A 25,699-nucleotide genomic window follows, 5' to 3' on the forward strand; every position below is an offset into this window, starting at 1 on the left:
TCATCGGATGAATGGATAAAGAAGATGTGGCACATATATACAATGGAATATTACTCAGCCATAAAAAGAAACGAAATTGAGTTATTTGTAGTGAGGTGGATGGACCTAGAGTCTGTCATATGGAGCGGAAGTAAGTCAGAAAGAGAAAGACAAATACTGTATGCTAACACATATATATGGAATTTAAGAAGAAAAAAATGTCATGAAGAACCTAGGGGTAAGACAGGAATAAAGACACAGACCTACTAGAGAATGGGCTTGGGGATATGGGGAGCAGGGAGGGTAAGCTGTGACAAAGCGAGAGAGAAGCATGGACATATATACACTACCAAACGTAAGGTAGATAGCTAGTGGGAAGCATAGCACATAGGGAGATCCCGCATAGCACAGGGAGATCAGCTCGGTGCTTTGTGACCGCCTGGAGTGGTGGGATAGGGAGGGTGGGAGGGAGGGAGATGCAAGAGGGAAGAGATATAGGAATATATGTATATGTATAACTGATTCACTTTGTTATAAAGCAGAAACTAACACACCATTGTAAAGCAATTATACTCCAATAAAGATGTAAAAAAAAATCAACAGTTATAATCATACATTCTATATTTCAAAACCCTTCTGCTTCCACAATCTCATTTATCTCAATGATAATTTTGTAAGATTAGTATAAAACCTGCATTTTATAAGAGTAGAGGTTGAGACTCAGGGCCATCAAGAGACTTGTCAGAATAAAAAGTGAAGTGAGAGCTCAGATCTTTTTTTTTTTTTTTTTTTTTTTTTTTGCGGTACGCGGGCCTCTCACTGTTGTGGCCTCTCCCGTTGCGGAGCACAGGCTCTGGACGCGCAGGCTCAGCGGCCATGGCTCACGGGCCCAGCCGCTCCGCGGCATGTGGGATCTTCCCGAACCGGGGCACGAATCCGTGTCCCCTGCATCGGCAGGCGGACTCTCAACCACTGCGCCACCAGGGAAGCCCTGAGAGCTCAGATCTTTTAAACCTAGTTTGTTTGCTCTTTCTGCTCTAATTTTTATTTTTTCTAGTTTTTATAGTTTTCATTTTTCACTCTAATGGGAGCTTGGTATATTCCAGCTGTTGTCAAAAACAGAAGTTTACTCTTCTCTCCTCCACCCCACAGCCATATGTATAGTCACGTTCTTTTCAAGCCCCCGTCTCCAAAAGTGAATACAGAAAATGCACAATTTAAGTAAGTGCAAACACAGTTGTGCCCAGAAGCCCTGTAAACCTGAATGCCATAAGGTTGCATGATTTTGTCAACTTAGATTCACAAGGCTTCTTTGTAAGATAAAAAGTAAACCCTGCATCTCATGATTAAGAATTCTCATGGATTAATGACTCTTTATTAGCAAGTAATGCTGATAGAATGTCTTTTCCCTATCACAGCGTTCCAGAGTACAGCATCTAACTTCTCCAGCCTTGTCTTGGATCATCCCTAAATTAGATGCCAGCCTCAGGATGCCCCAACTCCTCTAGAGGAGCTGACATCAAACCCACTCTGAGGAGAACATAACCCCCTGCAACCCTTCGGGTCCACATCAGCATCAGAGACATTACTGGGATGAATCCCTCAAACACCCGCTCTCCAGGTAAGGCGCCTTCCAGGTAAGACAACAAGGCACAATTTGGCAATAGCATTTGCTCATGCACTTTCCCCATCTTTATGCCTTTTGAAGCTCACCTTTTACATTTTATGCTGACCAAACACTCTCTGAGTTGTTAACCATGGAGAAATAGCAGAAAGGATTTGAATTTCCCTGTATCTTGGCATTAACCTCTCACCACCAGATGGCAGGTGAGCACCGGGATGTGAAACTACTGCTGGCACAATTTGAGGCCAATTGTTCTTTGGTGTCAAAACAGAAATCCAGACAAGCGAGTAGAGAACTTCCAAAGAATCGGAGTGCTTAACTGTGCTTAAGCACTCCGATTAATCTTAAACACTTAAGATTAATCTTAAGCACTTAAGATTCAGCCCTCGAGTGGAAAGTGTGAGGCTTGCCAAATCTGCTGAGTGTGCATCAGCTCAGGGAAGTGACAGTTATTGGTGTCCCATACTGCGAAGGCTTCAGACCCAGCGGTTCAAGCAGCGCACACGGAACTCATTAACCAAGTCCTCCGCGGTGTCTTTACTCAAGCTGTGGTTCATGCTTGTTAAGAAATGCAGAATCCCAGGACAGCTATACCAGAATCTTCGTGTTTAACAGGCTCTCTGGGTGATTGTTTTCCATCTTAAGTTTGAGAAAAGAACTTGAAGGGTGCAGGCTCCTCAGCAAATGCTTTCAAAGCTAGGGCTCGGGGTGGGGAGGCTCATGAGGATCCTGGGTTGCACTGGGAATTGCAGAACACTCACTCCAGACCCCCTCGAAGGTAAGATCTACTCGATAGCATTTCCCTCTGGAACAAGAAGGCAGATGTAGAGCTATGGAGTCATCTCTGCCCTGGCACCTTCCCCCGCCTTTTCACTTTCCTCAGGAATACAAACTTCATGAGCTATTTAACCCTTAAGATATTTTAAAACTGATCATGATTCAATAGGTACTTTATGATTAAAACATTGAGCTGAAATTAGTACTGCATTTTAAATGGGCTCTTAGGAACATGTTTTGTGATTGAAGATATCCTGAGAAAGCCTCGGCCATCAGGGATAATGCAGTACCGATGTCCTGTGCATCAGCAGGATTTTTGTGTGAGTCAGAGGTTAGCACTCCAGCCACATACTAGCTCTGAAGCTGGTTTCTGGGCTACAAAGTCAATCTGTCTGACCCCAGATATGAGTAAAAGGTTTAACTTCTACAGTCACCAACTTGAGTGAGAAGAAAAGTAATTCCTGATCTGCCTCCAGAAAAATACTGTTGGAGTAAATTCACTTTAAAATTAGTCATTTATCAGGATTACTAATTCAATCAAGTCCAAATTTTAACTCTAATTCTAATTTTATTTTACTATCTAAATTATCTAATTTAAATCTAATTGTAATTATGGAAAGGGGTGCAAGTCTAAGAATGACAAGTCCATTCAGATAATCGAGCACATACCCATGGCAGGGAGGGAGAGATACCTTCCCCTTTTGTTGTTCTGTAGCACCTGTGCTATGGCATGCTGGCTCCTGCAGGTAACACTGTAGTCACCTGTACAGTGGGTGGGAGTCAGCTCCCTCCTAAAGGTCCACACACCTCCCTCTAATGTGTATCTCCTCAATCTACACCTTTTGCTTGGCCAGATGGCCTCTGGAGAGGGTCAGCAACTCACCCTCCAAGCTTAGTCCTCCTAGAGCTTGAATTTTTAGTATTATTCCAAGGCAGGAAGACAATCAGTTTGATCTCTTATACCCATTTTGAGTCTGTCCTGTTTTGTGATAAGAGCAGCATCTTAAAATGATATAATGTAGACTATGGCTCCTCAATCTCTGTGGAAGTCTTCTTCACATCTGTCAATGCAGTTTGAGATACACATGAAGACAGGAGATGGCAAGGGATAACCTAGGGAAGGAGATAAGAATGAGTATTAATATTTGATTATTCCTTCCCATTTCCACATATGCTTGTGCCCACGGAGGGTGAATCATGAGATCACCTTAAGTTCATTTATTTCAACACAGTTCCTCTCAGAACCTGTCCACAAGGAAGTGGTTAATGTTACCACCTTCCCCCAGGCAGTAAGTAAGAGATTTCTGGAATTCCCCTGTAGTGGTAGAAACCTTGTGGGAAACACTGAGTAAAATGTATTTGACAAGCAGCAAAAGCATAGCCATAGAGCAAAGATCAGCTGTAGCCAAGTGTTGGGTGATTTGAATGCATGACTAAAAAGGGGCAGGCTGAAGGAGTTTTTCAGGGTGATGGAATATTAATTCTGGTGATGAATACACAGCTCTATAAATGTGCTGAAACTTATAAAACCATGCACCAAAAATTTATCTCTTGCAATTTACCCTGACCCCTCTCTTTCTTGCACTGGCAAAGCCTCTCTTTCTACTGGATGATACCTATCAACAGATAAAAATGTTAAAGTATCCCCCATCTTTTAAAACCAGTCAAAAACAACAACAAAAAGTAACTTCATCACCCTATATTTCCTTTCATCTATTGCCTCATTTTTCTCTACAATAAATTTGGAAAGAACTTCAAAAGAATTACATTTGAAAGAATTGTCAAAATCATGGTTTCAACCTTCTCTCCTCTTATTCTCTCTTGAACCCACTCTGCTCATACTTTCGTTTCCATGAATCTGCTAAACATTAGAAATTTCCCTTGCCAAGGTGTTGCCAAACCCAAAGGCCAGTTTCAATCCTCAGCTACTCAGTTTGTTAAGAGCATTTGCCTGGCGGATCCTCCTAGAAATATTTCCAAAATGTGGCTTCCAGATTATTTACTCTCATGATGCTGACGTCTCCTTTTCGTTTGCGTTTGCTGGATCCTCTTCAGTTTCTCATCCTCTAAATGTAGAGTGCCCCTGGGCTCTGTTCTCACATCTTCTCATCTCCCCTCATTTCTGTGGTAATCTCATTCAACACCATGATTTTAAATCCCATCACTTACAATTCCACATACTCCAATGCCTGAGCTACCCTCTCAACTCCAAACTTGTGTATACAACGATCTACTCAATCTCAACAGTCAGATGTCTAATTGCCAATTCAACTTTACCACAAACTCTTGGATTCTTAACAATAACCTCTTAAATGTTCTCTCTGCTTTCCTGCTTGCCCGATCGCAGTCTCATTTCAACATAATATCTAGAGAGGTCTTTGTAAAACATAACTCAATCATGTCACTCTTCTGCTTAAAACCTTTCAATGGTTTTCTGTTGTTATGAGCTCAATGTTTGTGTCCCCCTGAAAAATCCATATGTTGAAATCCTAACCCCCAATGTAGCGGTATTAGGAGGTGAGGCCTCTGGGAGGTGATTAGGTGATGAGGGAGGAACCCTCATGAATGGAATTAGTGCTCTTAAAAAAGAGACCCCAGAGAGCTCTCTTACCCTCTCTGCCATGTGAGAATACAATGAAAATGGTATCTGCCACCTAAAAGGGGGCTGTCATCAGAACCCAACAATGCTGGCACCCTGATCTCAAATTTCCAGCCTCCAGAACTCTAAAAGCTAAATCTTTGTAGTTTATAAGCCATCCAGTCTATGATATTCTGTCAGAGCAGCCTGAACTGCCTAAGCCACTTGTTCAGAGTAAAAGCTAAAGTCCATGCTATGACCTAAAAGTTCCACAGGCTCTGGCTCCAACAATCTCTCTGACCTCATCTCCCTTTTTCTCATTAGACTCAGGTCACACTGTATTCATAGGTATTCCTCGAAAACACCAAGTATGTTCCCAGCCCAGGGCTGCCACATTTACTTTCTTTCATTTACTTTCTTTCACCAGAAAAGCTCTTCTCTTAGATGACCTCATGGCTGGCCCAGAGAATTTCAATTCTCTGCTCCAGGTCCTTTTCTGTAGAAAAAGACCATTTATCTAACCATTTATCTAAGGTAGCCTACCTTCCCCCATCCTACTCCATGTGTCCCTCTCCCCTTCCCCAAATGAATTTTCTCCATAGAACCTATCACTCCCAAACATATTATTTGTTTGTTTATTGGCTGTCATTCTACCCATTTCTCCCTCATTCCCACATGCCACCACCACTAGAATGAATGAACCATAGGAGCAAAGAATTTTATTCACTGCAGTAGCCCCAGTGCTCAGTTAACTGACTAATTACATAACATTGACACTAAAGTAGAAGGTTCACGAAGATTGAAAACTGGTGGCCGTATATGTGTTGTTAATATTTTAAAAATACACAGCTATAATTATAATGTTGACAAAGTTATCAACATATAAACATTAGGATTTCACATCAATATTTGGTTTTATAGCATCTATTGAAAAATTAGAAATTGCCAATTTTAGGTGATACTTGGTACATTCTAGGTACTGTTGTTATTGCTTTACAGCTATTCCAAAGAATGACTGCATTTAATCATAAAACATCTCACTGATGAGTTACTGTAGCTGAAACACAGAAGGATAAGAACTTTTCTAGTCTTCTATCTAGTTACCTGGGAGCTAGGATTCAAACTATTCCAACTCAGATAAGCGCACCTTCACAGATCCTGCCTATATCCTCTCTGAAGGCAGCATTCCTGAAAGGCTATACACACAGTTGGAGCAAGCATTCCATTACTTTGCCGTCTCCAACCAATTCTCTCCTTTACATCACCTGCTTTAGCCCTGTATCCATTCACCAGAGTTTATAATCCTTATCAGATGAAATAATCAAATGTGAATCAACAATCATTTGAATGTCCATTTACATACAGTCACTAAGGCAGGTCCTAAATGTGATAAAATGTGAGTAAAATACAATTCTTGTTTTTACAGGGCTTATAATTTTTTTTTTACTGAGCACACATACATAGAATATAACTTATATATGGTAAAAAGCACTCATGAAAAAAGGAATAAAATGATATGCTGCAATAAAGTTCAATGTAATGAAAATTTTATTATCACTAACTAGTCATGAGGCAGGAATTTCATTTTTCACAGCTATATTCAAAGCATCTACATGATACCTGGTACATTATAGGTGCTCAATACATACTTTTGAAATATGTGAATATTATACAAGAAGTCATATCTCCTTCCTAATTCAGTTTAACTACCAATTTCTCTTTTTAGCATTAACTACCCCCCATTTCATATGTTTAATGGGAAAGCACTATTAAAGATAAACTGAGGGAAATTTTTAAATTTAAGGGTATATTTGAGCAAAAATCTATTTTTTTAATTTATTTTTTGAAGTATAGTTGATTTATAATGTGCTAATTTCTACTGTACAGCAAAGTGATCCACTTATACATATATATGCATTCTTTTTCACGTTCTTTTCCATTGTGGTTTATCACAGAATATTGAATATAGTTCCTTGTGCTATACAGTAGGAACTTGTTGTTTATCCATTCTCTATATAAATAGTATACAAGCAAAAATTTATTTGAATTGGGTACTGCCAAAGCAGAAGTGATTCGCACCTCTCTGCCATTGGAAGCCCCAGGAAGGACTTTCAGAGAAAGTCTAGAAGCAAATAAAGGAAATGATTACATTGAACACAGTTTAAAGACTTGTTGGCTGTCTGTGATTTGTTGTCCTTAGCATTCTGATTTTGTAGCCTTGAGGCATTTGCAGGCTGAGATTTTGGTTTGCTGTCATAGGGCCACCATGACATAGAACCACCTCCATCTAATGGCCTCCTTGTTTAATTAATTCGCCGGCACAGAGACTTAAGTATGAGAAACAATACATGAACACAAGTAAACTACAGTAGCAGTTCAAAAGAAAAAGGGTTCATACCTGCTTGTGGGGGATCTGAGATTTCGTGGAAGAAATGATCTTTGAAATAGGTCCAAAAGAACTGGTAAAATGTTAGCAGGCAGAGGTAAATAGAAGGAACTTCCAGGCCCATAAAAGTGAGTCAGGACAAGCTATTTGTACTATATGCCATGGAGTTTGGCAGCAGCTCAGGGAGTTGAGCGGGTGGATGTTGATTATCTTTTGACATTTACTTGGCTTAAGAAAACAACTGAAAATAGATCTGTGCTATAAAAATTTAATAACTAAAGCAAAAGTAAACTTCTGGCTTTGATTTATTTACAGGGTGATCTTTGGCAGTTTCCCGAGCTCTCAGTCTCATGTGACCAGATAGTTTGGTCAAATTTATCTCTTTCCACCCAAAATCAATCCGCAAAGATACTGGGTTAAGGATCAGGAGCCTAAGCATTCACCCTCAGTCGGTTACCACTGGTGTGTGACCTTGGGCAAGTCACTCACTTAGCCTGAACTTCTTCATCCATTAAAAAATCACGAGTCATTTTATGCCTTCCTCACAACAGCGGGATGATCAAATGAGTGAACATACAACAAGAATTCCTTGAAGCAATCAAGTGCTCTGCCAAAGAAAGACGGCTCTATTCCATCTTTCTCTTTTGTCCCCAGCCCGCCTCAGCAGCATAATAGTGGCATGTATGAAAACACATAAGGATATGATGGTATAGAATTGTATTTTATTACTCACCATTTTCCGTTGTTAACACGTTCAGTGATTGCTGGTCAAGGCATATATATGTTCCTGGTCTAGCTGGAATCCAAGTGACATTGTGCCTTTGTATTCATCTGCTCTTGCAAGGGGGTATCATTTTCTATTCGGTGAGAAGGCCTTTAACTAGGGTAAAATGATCAAAGCCAAATATGACATTGACATTTATGGAACCACTCTATGCCTAAGAGTAAATGTAGCTTAAGTGTTATGACATAAGCAAGGCTTCGAATATTTAGCAAACTATGATAGAAAAAGACATTTTGTGCCCCCAAGGAAAAGAGAATTATTATGAAAGGAATATGATAACAGCAACAAAATCACAGCAGGTTCCATCCACAGAAGGGAAAAACTGAACGACAAATGCAGTGTAGCCCATAGTTGGTCTAAGCAGTGGGATAACACTTATGATAGTGAGCAATCTGAAGATGCTCTGGAAATTTAACAGGTCAAAATTCCAAGTTATAGAAGAACTGTCTGAGCACTGAATTAACTCATGGCATCGTAAACCTCTTTTCTCTTTCTGATGGCCTCTCTGAGTTTCCATACCCTAATTAGACCAGATGAAATGAGATTAACTGAGGGTTGTATCTAGTTCTGGCCCTTAGAAAAACCCATAAAATAAGGTAAAGCTTTTTTTTTCCCCCATTTTTTTGGATAATTACTTCCCTCACTCAAAACCCATTGTGAAATACCTTTCCTTGCCCTTGCTGCTTTTTAGACATTTACTTCCTTTCTTTTCTCTTTTCTCCCCTCCCCACTTCTCCATCCATCTTATATCATGTGTAGTCACTTACACACAAGGTAACCCCTCTGCCATACCACATATTCCACTGCCATCTCAAATCCACTCTAGATATCAAAGTTTACCTGCAGAGGGCTCTAATTCCTCTGGAATTTTCCTTCTACTCATGCAATAACATCATAAATTTATTGATGTGCCGTTCATCCCAAGAAATATATTTATATTTTAGCTGAGCCTTCTGAAAACATAAATTTTATACAGTGGCACTCCAAGTAGTGAGAATTGAATTATAGAAAACAAACAAAAAGAGAATTTTGCAACAAGCCTTGCAAAAGTGTTCCTGAGAGCCACAGCTACTTAAGGCTAAACTGAATATCTGATGAAACCCATTTTAAGTATTATATAAAGATATGGATAGGTTAAAAGAATGGAAAAAGCTGCACCATGCAAACACTAATCACAAGATAGCTGGTGTAGGAATATAATACAAAGCAAAATAGACTTCAGAAAAAGGATTGGGGGATAAAGAGGGACATTATATAATGATGGAGGGTTCACTTAAAAAAATAACATTCTGAAATATGTATGTACCTAATAACAAGTCTTCAAAGCACATGAAGCAAAAATAACAGAACCTAAAGGAGAAACCAGTTTATCCACAACTGTTGTGGAAGACTTCCAGACTCCTCTCTCAGGAATTGACAGAACAATAAGATAATAAATCAGTAAAGACTTGGTGGTGCTTTGAAGTGTGTCAGTTTGGCTAGACTGAAATACATTTCCTATAATTTCCTTTTTCTGTATATTTCTAGTCTGGCTAACTCAAAAGAAACGCTCTCATGCAGGATTAGAAAGGTGGAAGTAAATATCATCCATTTTGCAGCTCACATATTATGGCTTATCTGCTGGCTTATCTTATTGGAAAGGACAGTAATCAAGATCCACCTTTCCCTGATCCCCCTTCAATTTCTCTAATTCCTGAGCATGTCACATTCTATGATGAAGGCCAATAGCAATAGCTTCTTTTGCAAGACATCCATGGCATCATGGTAGACATAGCAAGAACTGACGTGTGTTTCTTGTTTGTGGGTCATAGCTTGTCATTGCTCTTCCCTACATTATATCCATCTTTCTCTCCTGACTGCCTGACCTTCAGACTTCAGCTCCAGCATCAGAGGCAAAGACAGTAGTCTTACAGACACTAACAAGATCCCATAATTGTATAGGTCAAATTCTTGTAGCAAATCTTTTAATCTATCTATATCTGTATCCACATATCTCTATTTCTACATATCTGCATCTACATCTATATTTATATCTACATCTCCTAATGGTTCTTCTTCTCTGATTGAAGGCTTACTAGTACAGAATTTGATACCAAGAGAGACTCCAGAGGAGCAGAATCTTTAGGATTAGCTCTCTGAAATGATTTTGAGTTTCCTGGACTGGATCCTCTGATCTGATTAGACTCATAAGCATTAATGACCTCATTTCTAGGGGTAAAAAGGACATGTCATCCATGACATGTAGTTGTACAACAGTTAGTCAAATCGTCACCTATAAATAACTGTAATCAAGTGCCTATAGAATCCAAGGCTCTGGGTGACCTAGTAATTGCTGCCATAGAATGTTTTAGTGAAAGTAAGGAGTATAGTGGAGTTGGTTGGTGGTTTTGCTGCAGAAATGGGGGAAAGCAAGTCATGAGCTCAGGGCTTTAAATTTCAAGCTAAAGGTCTGCATAAGGGAACTAAAAGCTTTAATAACAGTCCTGGAGGAAATTCTTATCTCTTACAGCCACAGGGAAGATATTTCTGAAAATCAAATCCAATTTCTGATCTGGGGGTGGTCAAATTGCAAAGGCAAATCGAATTCCCCATTCTATAGAATCTCTATTGTTAAAATTAGAGCACTCGTATAGCTGCAGTAGAATCTGAAAAATTGGAAAGGGGTCATATAGGCAGATTCTAATGAAACTCAACCCTCTAAACCCCCCAATTCTGCCAAGCCTCTTTTGCTTGTAGGAGCAGCCTGTTAACCTCTGCCTCAGCAGGTTAGTCTCCCCTTGTCTGAAGAACCTGCTTTCCCTGAGGTAGCTATCTTGCAAGGTACTACTGATGCTGCCCAGGACCTGCTCCCACCACTGCTCTTGCTTCTAGACCTGTAACTAAACTCGAGATCCAGTAGGGTCCAGGGGGTAAAATACCAGGTATGACCTGTGAGGACATTTGATATGCACAGAATAATGACTTCCCAGAAAGCTGGTAAGTATGTGTAGGAATGGAGTTTATGAGTGTAGGGCCAAGGTGGAAGCAATATAAAATTGGATCAGCATGAGTTTATTGAAAGAGCTTACTAATCAGATTTTCTGTAGTCAAAACTGAAGGGCTGAAAATGGTTCTAACAGTTTTCTTGGTTAGTTGTCCAAAATGTGAACCCACAGGTGGCCTATGCTAACTTAAGTGGAAATGCCAGATTTTTGGTGTACTATCGAGTAAGTTATCCAAAGGTTTAGGGACGTGGAACTATTTCAAGTGAATTTAGTGATTGTTTAACATACACATTCCTTGCTTGTTATATGCCAGGTTTTATTTATAGCTATTAGTTTGATCTTATTATTGTATTACTCAACTTTGATATTGGTGATAATAATTTGTCTCTTTCACCTGTTTCTGAGAAGCATATGCTAGAATTCTCTGACCACAATCGTTAATTAGTCTCTTTCTGATTCTGTCAGTTTGCTTTTTTAAGAGAATAATTCTCTAATGATAAAAAAAATTATACACTTCTTTCTTTAAGTTTGTAACTTGGTCTTTTCCTTTAAACTCTCCCCAAATAAAATTCTCTTCACAAAGGAACATTAATAAGTAATGGTGAGTTTATTAAAGTTAACACAGGTCACATGGAAAGGGATTGTATTTCACAGTGTATAGCATTCATTTCAAAAATTTCCACTGTATTTGCCCCCTTCCAAGTTTCCCTTCTTGGTCTCACATCCATCAAGTGTTTTCCTTCCCCTTTCCTCCCTCTGGCTCTATAATGCTTGCCTCAATCCTGTGTTACCCCAGTCAACTCCACTCACCACCACTAAAACCACGACCAATCTCTCTCTTGGTTTATTATGGACAGCAGTTTAACCTTATCCCATATTCCTGCTCCAAACCATATGACTTAACCCACTATTTCATATAAATTAAACATATCCAAGACCATTTTGATGAGGAGAGACGTGTTGATTATGCTCAGAAAATGAAAGATTTTCCAGCACCTAGACCCCATCTTCCTTAGGAGGCAATTGAGCTTACACATTTAATAGTGTAATATATTTCAATTCAAAATAAGTAGAGACACAAAGAGGAGAGAGACAAAATTGCCCTTTTTCTGATTAGCTAAAGACTCATGAGTAACAACCTGAAATAACAGACTTGATCTATGCCTTTATTCCAGGTTTTAATCAATTTCAATGTTTCAGCATCTCTTTTGGGTAGCCACACCGACAACTGCCAGCCTGATCCATCATTTATTCCAATTCTGATCCAAAATCATGACAAGAGAAAATGCTAAACTTTCTTGGAAAATCAATGAATTTTAATGTTTCTTTTATCACATTGAGTGATTTGTCTGTTGATAATGCTTCATCTCCACACACATCTCCTCACAGAAAAATATCCCATTTTAATGTAAATTACATAATTTTTTTAGATGGTAAGACATCAGTCTGAGGTCAAGATTAGTGGTTACAATTGCCTAAGACCATAAAACTCATGAGGGCACAAATATGTGACTTTAATATATCATTCATCTTTACTTATATTTCAAGTTTATACATCTCTTCTGATATCATAAAATAGAAACTTAGTCAATCCTAGGTCACTTCAGGCATAAAGTCAGTTCTGGAATTTCTCCCATTTTTTTTCTCTCTCTGGCAATCATCTAAATTCTGGAGAGCTCATAACAGGTGAATTACCTGGTCTGTGATAATTGGCTCTGTCCACTGTGGTATCTGCTGAGATTCCCTCACCGAGGCTGGTCTGCATGACTGGTATCTTCCTTCTGTTGGTTTTCCTATATAAGATGTCAGTTCAGGCATTGGTACTTGCACTCCCCAGCCTCTACATCATGGTTGAGTGATGTCTTCAGGTCTGCCATCCCTCTCTCACATAATCCTGTACCTTCTTGTGACAAAAGAAAGTTAGAATTATTCTAAGTCATTCTGGATCTTTAAAAACTTCTGTAGCCATCTGAGGCCTATTCTGACTCTAAAAATCCATGCAGCCAATTCTATTCTACTTCTCCAATATCTGGAGAAGTAGAATAGAATTGGCTGCATGGTTGTCCCATGGCTGCAATTGCTTTTCAAATGGGAAGCAAGACACTGTGCCCTCTACACTTGAATCTCTAAACTTAGCTGTTTACATAAGCACACGCACCCCTACCCCTTACAGAACTGGTCCTGAGTGAGTCAGGTGCAAGCCCACAAGAGCATCTAAATCTCTAGAAAGCCCTTTCTCTTAATCTATTGTTTGTTAGAGTATTTTAAAAGTCTAGTGTGCAGCAATTACTGATCGCACTCTCTTGTTCTGTTGTGCTTCCCACCACAATCCCCCGCAGTTTAGCTCCTGTCTAAAATTAAAGGACAGGGACAAAAAAATATGTTCAGAACCAAAAAGCACATCAATTTATATCACTGCAAATAAAAACTCTGTTTGTAGTCATGGCTTTTCTACTAATCCACCGTAGGGCACTATGTGAATTATTTAACCTGAGTATTAGTTTCCTCCTTTGTAAATTAAAGGGGTTGAACTAGGTGATTTTTAGAGTCCTTCCCAGCACTAACATTGAATGAGCACGTGTTTACAGACTACAAACACATTCGAAGTCCAGAGTTGACAAGTTGCATCTGCAATCAATCCCACACAACTTGAAAAGGATGACATGATATAATCCATATTAAAGTGTTTTGAAAAGTTAAATGTACCATATATGTAGACCTTGGTGTACAGCAATTCAATGTCCAGCAATTTTCTACTACAGCCTTCAGCCAGTTAAATCTGTGTTATCAATATACCACCCTCATTGCCAGCAGAGAGCACTAAGTGAACATTAATCTGCCATTCTCCTTCTTAATGTACTCCAGAGACTAGATCCAGCATCATCTAACCTCTCAGTGTCCTATACCCCTCTACCATGACTTCTCCACAGAGCCAGGCAAGTGAAGCAGAGAAAACAAAAGAGGCTTTGGACCAATGATGATTATCCCTAAGTGTAAGGATAACGGTTTTTATTCATTTTAGTATTGTTGTGATTTTCATGGTTTGCACACTCTTTTAAGCCATTTCAAATGAGATGATACTAAAAGATATTTGGGGTAATAGCAGCAGTGCCTCCCAAACATCTGCTTTGAAGACTTCTACTCTGTCATTGCTCATGATTATGACTTAGTAAGAGAGAGCTTGGACTTTGGAGTTGAACAAACTAGAACTAAATCTATGCTTGACTCACGGCTTTTGTAGACTTGGCTGTGTTGCTTAGCATCTTTGAGCCTAAATCGTTTCTTCTTTTAAACTGTTAACAAGTTTTTAAAAAAATTACCCAATAGAGAAGTTGTGAAGATTAGTGTTAAAAAATGTACCAAATGTAGAGAGCTTGACACATTTTGGATTCTTGGTACTTGATCAGCGATAACTTGGTGCTGGGGCTGCCACTGAATGTGGGAGGCCCTGCGCAAATATTGTGTATGAGGCCTTTGCCTATATAAAAATTTTGATTTAAAACAATTATTACAAAATTTATTGAAACATGCGATGTTTATTGTTTTGTTGGTGAATATTTAGAGTAATGAGAAGGGAAAAGGAAGTTACATATATGTCTATTGTCCAGTCAGTGCACCTGAAGTTTCTTCATGGTGCCTAGACACCAAATCTTCCTGTTCAGGTCCAAGAATCACTTCTTCTGACCTTTATAGTTACATGCACCATCCTGTCTAATTTCATATCTCCCACTGAGAGAAAAGAGGTAGCAACACTGATAAGAAACTAGGAATCTGGAAAGCTCTAGCTTTCTCATTAGCTCTCTGAAATTATGTTTTGCATCAGTTGTTCCTGAGCACTTTTAAATGATCTTATTACGCTATTTCTTTTCTCTCTCTCTCTCTCTCACTGGGTATGTATTGGTAGAAATTGTTGGTTTTTCAAAACAATTGTCTAAGCATTTCCAAATCTTTAGTGTCCAAGAAAGGTGTTTTTTTAATTAAAAAAAAAACAGTGTTTCCTAATGAATATGTTAAAAATAACTTAACATTGAGCTCTGTGATCCTTCAGTGTGGTTTTAGAAATTATCTTATGAGGTCATTCTCCTGAGATGGAAAATTAACACTGCTTGATAATAAACCATTGACCATGACCATTTTTATTCCCCGCCTCCAAAATCAGTCATCTACTAGGAAGAAGGTAAGAATATGAGAAAAATTTGTTAGGAATAGAAAAGAGAAAGTTCTTTATATGAGTAAACAGACTAAATTAAAAATGTAGAATCTCAGTCTGTTTTGAAATACTGTATACTCTTCATGCACACTCAGGTGTATGAAACAATTAATATTTCAGTTTACCTAGGTCAAAATTTCTATCATCAATACTCTGTTAACAATAAGAAATCCCATGTTAAGAAAAAAAAGAAACATACTAAGCATTTTATCTTAAGTTTTTGGCACAAACTTACTGCCTGGCTGACACCTTCTCTGTCCTTTGTCTTTACCTGAGTAGGATGTTAACTTCTAGTAACTGCCCATCCCCACGTTACCATGGAAAAGCAGTGTACAGCACAAGTCTCTCTCACTGCTTGCAACCTTAGCAATAGATATAATTGGCCCAGAATTTACCTTATAGGGAATTTGATGGCAGGTTTTACTTTTTTTAATTAAATTATACAGGATGAACATGACAGGATGGATAACTAAAATATTTTCTTTTAGATGGATGAAATAAATTTTTTCATTAGCCTCAAGAATGCCAGGCAGTTAGCTTGGTGCTCAGGTGAGCCCAGAACAGAGCACTAGCCTCTGTCCTCTTAGAACTTATAGCCTAAATTAAAAAATGAAAGTAAAACACACACACACACACACACACACACACACACACACACACACACACTCACACACACTACGTAAAAATTCATGACTCCAGTAGTGTCCTAAGTATCGTGGGAGTTCAGAGAGATGAAGGAAAGAGAGAACTAGCTCATTTTACATTCAGAAAAAGACAACAGCAAAAGAAGACATGAGTTTTCTTTTTCATTTTTTAGATTATCAGCCAAAGAGTAAACATGCTTCTTTTTCCATCACTTCAGTATACTTCATGTAATTTCCCACTTTTTTGTAAAGAATTAAGATTCACAGAATACCTGAAATCTGCATTTTCAAAAAGTTTAATAACTTAAATATTCTGATGAGAATAAAATATAAAACAGTGAAATATATTTTCCATTAATCTTCTTTTGTTATTGATAAATAAAAGTTTTTAAATTATTGAGATAAATATGCCTTTCAGGCAGAAACACATCCTTTTCTGATGTATTTCTTTTTATTAGTTAATATATGTTATGTCCAGTCTAGGGCTTCCAAAATATATTTGGTAATATAAATGTGTAATGAACCAAATAATACTTTATTAGGCACAATACACAAGGCTGTAATAAAGAAAACATTTTGCTCTAATTGTCTTTATCATCTCTGGCCAGGAGGACAATATTTTTGAGCTCTTCATATTGCTAAATTTTCTTTTTTAATGTGATGCTATTGGTACATAGAAAAAGATAGAACTTAAAGAAAAACAAATCCCAGAGAGGGAACGGAAATTAATGAGTTAGAGAATAGAAAAACCAGAATGCCTAATTAAGAAATCAAAATGCTGTTTTTGGGAAAACATTAGCAAAATAGCTAAAAATAACAAACAAAATATATAACTTGATCAAGGAAAAAAGGAAAAAGCACAAATATACAAAATAAAAAGTGACGACAAGGAAATAGCCTATGAAAAAAGAAATTAAAAAAAAATCTTAAGATACTATTTTGCAGATGTCTATGCAAATATATTTGAAAATCCAGACCAAATGGATTATTTCCCAAGGAAATACAGGTTGTAAAAATTAATCTTATTAGAGTTAAGAAGCTTATAAGCTTCTTAACTCTTCTTAACTCTTAACTCTTAACTCTTAACTTCTTAACTCTTCTTTTCCATAGAAGAATTGGAGAAAGTTATTAAGGAGCTACCCCACATAAAGCACCAGGCCCAGATGGTTTCACAGGTGAATTCTACCAAATCTTCACCATCACATAGAAGGAAGGCTCACTGTACAGGTCCCTCCTGTCCTTTATTAGTGCTATTAATATAAACTGACATGTATTTGGGACATGTATTTCTTAGAGAAACTCAGGAAATATCACACATTCAATCTGCTACAACATGGGAAATTAATTTTTCTGAAATGCTACATTTTACTTGTTTAAAATTCACTATTTGCTAATGTTATTCTTTCTTTTTCCTAAGACAAAGAGAGAGAGAAAAATTATTAATTTTATAAGTGTGAAGTGATTTGGGGTCTAAATAGGAGAATCTGATTAAGGATTTCAGCTTCAGAAATAACACCAAGACATCCAGGGTTCATATTACTTCCTATTCTTCAAAGCCTATAGGCATAATGTTATCAAAGTGTAAACGTCACACTGCAAAGGTCTGTGATATAATGTCATGATGAATTTCAGTCCAAACTAGATTGTAGTATTTGTCAAAAGAGGAAATGAATCAGTGTCTGGATGGTGAGGGTATACTGCAATACCGCTAGGTTAAAGCAAAATGCTCATGCTATTCATAAAAATTAAAAAACATATTCAGCCGACATAATTCCTTACCATGTGCTAGGCATTGCATTCATTTGCCTCAGTAAGAAAACCACAACTGAAATACAAACATCAATTCAAGTCATCACCTGATTAGGTTTATAATAACCCTTTGTCATTCTCCAAGACTTTTCAGTGTTTTTAACTCCCCATCTGTGGAATTTAATGATATTGTGATCAGAATATAGATACTAATCTTGCAGTTCCTGCAGTGAAATGATTTTACTTTGAATGTGCTAATTTGGAAGGAAAGAAGAGACTGAAGGATTTACTTCATGGGTATGGGATCCTTTCCATTGTTCAAGTTATGTATTCAGCTATATAATAAGAGACTTGGAAAATAATGATAAATAATATTGAAGATCCCTTTGAGGCTACCAGGAAGCAAACCTAGCACAGACATACTTTTACACCAATTAATACCCATTATAACTATTGGGCTGAACTGGAATCCTGGACCTCCAGAAATTAATGTCAGTTCTCAGCCAGTATCTTATAGCCCTTCCTTATTCAAGAGTTCCTTTAGGAAACAGTTGAATGAAGGTAGACACATGTATTATCACAGTGTCTCTCTGTCAAGAGTTTAGGTAATACTCCATGGTATTGCTGTCTCAGCCTCCATTCTGTTTGGCCAAATGGCCTGCAGTGACCTTAAACTGACACTAGCCCCTTCAAGCAGGCACAAGCCCTAGATAGTAGCCCACAGAGTCACAGGCTACTGTAAGTTCCTGATATGATTCCTCCTACAGCCCTTGTGATCAATATTCTCTCTTGCTTCTCAGTGCCTTCCTCTTGTGTGCCCCTTAGGTAAGACCCCACAGTGGAGCTTACCAAATCCCTCCTCTTACAGATTGAATTGACAAATCTGCCCTGAGCTGGAGAACACCAAACCACTCCACCCACAGACCCTAATAAAGACATGTGCCCCAGGTCCTGCCTCTCTCTGTCTGCACTCTGCCTTGACCTCCCCATTTGCCCCCCCCCCAGGTGTGTCGTGTACTTCCTTCAGGACCTGTGACTAATAATCTTCTCTACTTCAATGTCCCTTGTGGTCCATTGTTGAAGTTCAGGCTCTCACCATTTGTCACCCTGTGCTCCACTTAAGTATAAATTTGACAAATTCATAACACTCTCCCTAATGGTACCTGACCCCTTCTTTATCCAAAGTGCTCTGAGTCGTGATCTGACTCAGGCATGAGACCTAGTTAGAGGTTGGGACTTTCTACTGTTGTGACTCAGATCAGGCATCTGTTCATCAGATTTGGAATTTGGAGTTTTTACAATTTAAGTAAGACCTAGTTGACTTTCTAATCAATTTTGGTAGACCTCTATAATTATTTAACCATCCTAGAGAATTCTGAGTGTCCATTCAGCCCCTGAGATGTTAACTCTTCCTACACTTCTGCTCCATTTTCTGCTATGTAGGTTCTGCTCACCAGGTTCCTCCCATTTTTACTAAAATCATAGAGTCCAGTTTTGTCCCATTCGATGGCCGTTTCCACTAGAATTCCTGGCCTAGAATGAACAGCCAGTAAAGTTGTTTTAAAGATTCTAGTGCTCTCCCATCAATCTATTCTTCATCACAAGTGTGAAGGAAAAGTTTGGGAGCCTTAGAGTGAGGTAGGGTTTTTTGAAATCATGGGATATACAATCTAGCATTTTTGTCTTCCAAATTCTTTCAAGTCTATCTTCCAAATTACACCAAGATTTTTCTACTCTTATTATGCCATTTAAGGTCTTTGTTCATTCAGTCTAAGTTGTACTAAAGAAACTAGAAAATGTTTAGATCTAAATGGAGCTATCATGTTGGGTACAGAAAAGATTTAGCCCAATTGAAAATTGTGTTTAACCATCCTGGGTTAAGCACTCAAAATATCCATTTCCCCAGACACTTTAAATTCACGAATTCTTGCAAACATTTTTACTCTGATTTTTCATTGTATCACCTAAGCAATATTGAGATTGTTAAAATCCTGCTTACTGAGAACCAATAAGGCACTAGTGGAAGTTCCAGCTTTCTCTTTCAAAGGAGACACATCATACTCATCCAAGAGAGGAGCAATGAAAATTACTTCAGATGGATTCATTAGTTCAGAGTTTTCAAAGCTTTCAAAATCCTCTCAGATTTTATTGATTTCAGTTATAAAAATCTCACTTTTATTTGATCAAGGCTCTAACTTTCACTTAAAAGACTTGGCAAGGTTATTCATCCAAAGGCTGCTGTAACTCAGCAACTCAAAAAAATCAATCTCCCAGTTTAATTTTCAGTGATCTCTGACCAACTGCTACAATCAATAAGGTATGTTTTTTAGCACTATCACAGGAAGGCTAATAGTTTTATATCTTAAGTGATCATTTCACAATGTGAGCTAGTTTTTCTGGCTTTAACTTACCCAATACCATCAGGATCAAATATTTCACCCCACTGTCTGGCATCCCTTAGCCCCTTTAAATTAGCCTTTTGGACTAACTTCCAATGCCAGAGAGTTTCATCATCAGTGGGCACATGACTCCCGGTGAGTAGACTTGATTAGTACTCTTGTAAAGATAGACCATGAGCAGTTAACTTCTCATCCAGGAGTCTTCCTATATTACTCCATCTCCTCAAAAAGTTAAATCCAGGTAACTCAAATTTTTTTGAGGGTCTATTGCCTAGAACACAATTTTTGTATCTAATTTTGTCAGATTTCTTTGGTTGCAGTCGACAGAAACTAATTATGCTTAACTTAAGGGGGGAAAAAGAATATATCAGAAGAAAACTGTGTAGCTCACAAAATCAAAGGAAAAGTTGAAAACCTAAATCTTAGACAAGACCAAAATCAGAAGTTTCAGGTGTTTTATTTTTTTAAGTGGTTTTTTAAAATTTTTTACACTGTGATTTTGTTTGATTGATTGATTGACTGATTTATTAACATCTTTTTTGGAGTATAATTGCTTTACAATGTGTGTTAGTTTCTGCTGTATAACAAAGTGAATCAGCTATATGTATACATATATCACCATATCTCCTCCCTCTTGCGTCTCCCTCCCACCTTCCCTACACCACCCCTCTAGTTGGTCACAAAGCACGGAGTTGATCTCCTTGTGCTATGCGGCTGCTTTCACTAGCTATCTATTTTACATTTTGGAGTGTATATATGTAAACTCCACTCTCTCACTTCATCCCAGCTTACCCTCTCTGTTCCCAGTGTCCTCAGGTCCATTCTCTATGTCTGTATCTTTATTCCTGTCCTGCCCCTAGGCTCATCAGAATGATTTTTTTTTTTTAGATTTCATATACATGTGTTAGCATATGGCATTTCTTTTTCTCTTTCTGACTTACTTCACTCTGTATGACAGACACTAGATCCATCCACCTCACTACAATAACTTAATTTCATTTCCTTTTATGGCTGAGTAATATTCCATTGTATATATGTGCCACATCTTTATCCATTCATCTGTCAATGGACACTTAGGTTGCTTCCATGTCCTGGTTATTGTAAATAGTGCTTCAAAGAATATTGTGGTACATGACTCTTTTTGAATTATGGTTTTCTCAGGGTATATGCCCAATAGTGGGATTACTGGGTTGCATGGTAGTTCTATTTTTAGTTTTTTAATGAACCTCCATACAGTTCTCCATAGTGGCTGTATCATTTTATGTTCCCACCAACAGAGCAAGAAGGTTCCCTTTTCACCACACCCTCTCCAGCACTGATTGTTTGTAGATTTTTTTATGATGGCCATTCTGACCAATGTGAGGTGGACCTCACTGTAGTTTTGATTTGCATTTCTCTAGTGATTAGTGATATTGAGCATCCTTTCATGTGTTTGTTGGCGATCTGTATATCTTCTTTGGAGAAATGTCCATTTAGGTCTTCTGCCCATTTTTGGATTGGGTTGTTTGTTTCCTTGATATTGAGCTGCATGATCTGTTTGTATATTTTAGAGATTAATCCTTTGTCAGTTGCTTCATTTGCAAATATTTTCTCCCACTCTAAGGGATGTCTTTTCGTCTTGCTTATAGTTTCCTTTGTTTCATTAGGTCCCATTTGTTTATTTTTGTTTTTATTTGCATTTCTCTAGGAGGGGGGGTCAAAAATTATCTTGCTGTAATTTATGTCATACAGTGTTCTGCCTATGTTTTCCTCTAAGAGTTTTATAGTGTCTGGCCTTACATTTAGGTCTTTGATCCATTTTGAGTTTATTTTTGAGTATAGTGTTAAAGAGTGTTCTAATTTCATTCTTTTACGTGTAGCTGTCCAGTTTTTCCCAGCACCACTTATTGAAGAGGCTGTCTTTCCTCCATTGTATATTCTTGCCTCCTTTATCAAAGATACAGTGACTGGGCTTCCCTGGTGGCGCCGTGGTTGAGAGTCCACCTGCCAATGCAGGGGACGCGGGTTCATGCCCCAGTCCGGGAGGATCCCACGTGCCGCGGAGCGGCTAGGCCCGTGAGCCATGGCCACTGGGCCTGTGCGTTGGAGCCTGTGCTCTGCAGCAGGAGAGGCCACAATGGTGAGAGGCCCGCGTACCACAAAAAAAAAAAAAAAGATACAGTGAACATATGTGTGTGGGTTTATCTCTGGGCTTTCTATCCTGTTCCATTGAACTGTATTGCTGTTTTTGTGCCAGTACCATACTGTCTTGATTACTGTAGCTTTGCAGTATAGTCTGAAGTCAGGGAGCCTGATTCCTCTAGCTCTGTTTGTCATTCAAATGATTGGTTTGGCTATTTGAGGTCTTTGTCTTTCCAAACAAATTGTGAAATTTTTTGTTCCAGTTCTGTGAAAAAATGCCATTGGTAGTTCCATAGAGATTGCATTGAATCTGTAGATTGCTTTGGGTAGTACAGTCATTTTCACAATGTTGATTCTTCCAATCCAAGAACATGGTATATCTCTCCATCTCTTTGTATCATCTTTGATTTCTTTCATCAGCATCTTATAGTTTTCTGCATACAGGTCTTCTGTCTCCTTAGGTAGATTTATTCCTAGGTATTTTATAATTTTTGTTGCAGTGGTAAATGAGAGTGTTTCCTTAATTTTTCTTTCAGATTTTTCATCATTAGTGTATAGGAATGCAAGAGATTTCTGTGCATTAATTTTGTATCCTGCTACTTTACCAAATTCATTGATTAGCTCTAGTAGATTTCTGGTAGCATTTTTAGGATTCTCTATGTATAGTCCCATGTCATCTGCAAACAGTGACAGCTTTACTTCTTCTTTTCTTATTTGGATTACTTTCATTTCTTTTCTTCTGTGATTGCTGTGGCTAAAAGTTCCAAAACTATGCTGAATAATAGTGGTGAGAGTAGGCAAGCTTCTCTTTTTCCTGATCTTAGTGGAAATAGTTTCAGTTTTCCACCACTGAGAATGATGTTGGCTGTGGGTTTGTCATACATGGCCTTTATTATTTTGAGGCAAGTTCCCTCTATGCCTACTTTCTGGAGGGTTTTGTCATAAATGGGTGTTGAATTTTGTCGAAAGCTTTCTCTGCATCTATTGAGATGATCATATGGTTTTTCCCCTTCAATTTGTTAATATGGTTTATCACATTGATTTACTTGTGTATACTGAAGAATCCTTGTATTCCTGGGATAAACCCCATTTGATCATGGTGTATTATCCTTTTAATGTGCTGCTGGATTCTGTTTGCTAGTATTTTGTTGAGGATTTTTGCATCTATGTTCATCAGTGATATTGGCCTGTAGTTTTCTTCCTTTGTGACATCTTTGTCTGCATTTGGTATCAGGGTGTTGGTGGCCTCATAGAATGAGTTTGGGAGAGTTCCTTCCTCTGCTATATTTTGGAAGAGTTTGAGAAGGATAGGTGTTAGCTCTTCTCTAAATGTTTGATAGAATTAGCCTGTGAATCTATGTGGTCCTGGTTTTGTTTGTTGGAAGATTTTTAATCACAGTCTCAATTTCAGTGCTTGTGATTGGCCTGTTTATATTTTCTATTTCTTCCTGGTTCAGTCTCGGAAGGTTGTGCTTTTCTAAGAATTTGTCCATTTCTTCGTGGTTGTCCACTTTATTGGCATATAGTTGCTTGCAGTAATCTCTCCTGATCCTTTGTATTTCTGCAGTGTCAGTTGTTACCTCTCCTTTTTCATTTCTACTTCTATTGATTTGAGTCTTCTCCCTTTTTTCCTTGATGAGTCTGGCTAATGGTTTATCAATTTTGTTTATCTTCTCAAAGAACCAGCTTTTAGTTTTATTGAGCTTTGGTATTTTTTCCTCCATTTCCTTTACATTTATTTCTGATCTGAGCTTTATGATTTCTTTCCTTCTGCTAACTTTGGGGTTTTTTTGTTCTTGTTTCTCTAGTTCCTTTAGGTGTAAGGTTAGATTGTTTATTTGAGATGTTTCTTGTTTCTTGAGGTAGGATTTTATTGCTCTAAACTTTCTTGTTAGAACTGCTTTTGCTGCATCCCATAGGTGTTGGGTCGTCTGGTTTTCATTGTCATTTGTTTCTAGGTATTTTTTGATTTCCTCTTTGTTTTCCCTCTTTTTTTTCTTCAGTGATCTCTTGGTAATTTAGTAGTGTATTGTTTAGCCTCCATCTGTTTGCATTTTTTACAGTTTCTTTTTCCTGTAATTGATATTGAGTCTCATAGCATTGTGGTCAGAAAAGTTACTTGATATGATTTCAATTTTCTTAAATTTAGCAATGTTTGATTTGTGACCCAAGATATGCTCTATCCTGGAGAATGTTCCATGAGCACTTGAGAAGAAAGTGTATTCTGTTGTTTTTGGATGGAATGTCCTATAAATATCAATGAAGTCCATCTTGTTTATTGTGTCATTTAAAGCTTGTGTTTCCTTATTTATTTTCATTTTGGAGAATCTGTCCATTGGTAAAAGTGGGGTGTTAAAGTCCCCTACTATGATTTTGTTACTGTCGATTTCCCCTTTTATGGCTGTTAGCATTTGCCTTATATATTGAGGTGCTCCTATTTTAGGTGCATAACTATTTACAATTGTTGTATCTTCTTGAATTGATCCCTTGGTCATTATGTAGTGTCCTACTTTGTCTCTTGTAATAGTCTTTACTTTGAAGTCTATTTTATCTGATATGAGAATTGTTACTCCAGCTTTCTTTTGATTTTCATTTGCATGGAATATATTTTTCCATCCCCACACTTTCAGTATATATGTCCCTAGGTATGAAGTGGGTCTCTTGTAGACAGCATATATATAGGTCTTGTTTTTGTATCAATTCAGCCAGTCTATGTCTTCTGGTGGGATAATTTAATCCATTTACATTTAAAGTAAGAAGCAATATGTATATTCCTATTACCATTTTCTTAATTGTTTTGGGTTTGTTATTGTAGATCTTTTCCTTCCCTTGTGTTTCCTGCCTAGAGAAGTTCCTTTAGCATTTGTTGTAAAGCTGGTTTGGTAGTGCTGAATTCTCTTAGCTTTTGCTTATCTGAAAAGCTTTTGACTTCTCCATCAAATCTGAATGAGATCCTTGCTGGGTAGAGTAATCTTGGTTGCAGGTTTTTCTCCTTCATCACTTTAAATATGTCCTGCCACTCCCTTCCGGCTTGCAGAGTTCCTGTGGAAAGATCATCTGTTAACCTTATGGGGATTCCCTTGTGTGTTATTTGTTGCTTTTCCCTTGCTGCTTTTAGTATGTTTTCTTTGTATTTAATTTTTGGAAGTTTGATTAATCTGTGTCTTGGCATGTTTCTCCTTGGATTTATCCTGTATGGGACTCTCTGTGCTTCCTGGACTTGATTGACTATTTCCTTTCCCATATTAGGGAAGTTTTCAACTATAATCTCTTCAAATATTTTCTCCGTCACTTTCCTTTTCTCTTCTTCTTCTGGGACCCCTATAATTCGAATGTTGTTGCATTTAATGTTGTCCCAGAGGTCTGTGAGACTGTCCTCAATTATTTTCTTTTTTTGTTGTTGTTTATTCTCCTCTGCGGTATTTATTTCCACTATTTTATCTTCCAGGTCACTTATCCTTTCT

The sequence above is a fragment of the Tursiops truncatus genome, chromosome 3 (assembly GCF_011762595.2).
Source record: "Tursiops truncatus isolate mTurTru1 chromosome 3, mTurTru1.mat.Y, whole genome shotgun sequence".
Lineage (NCBI taxonomy): Eukaryota > Metazoa > Chordata > Mammalia > Artiodactyla > Delphinidae > Tursiops > Tursiops truncatus.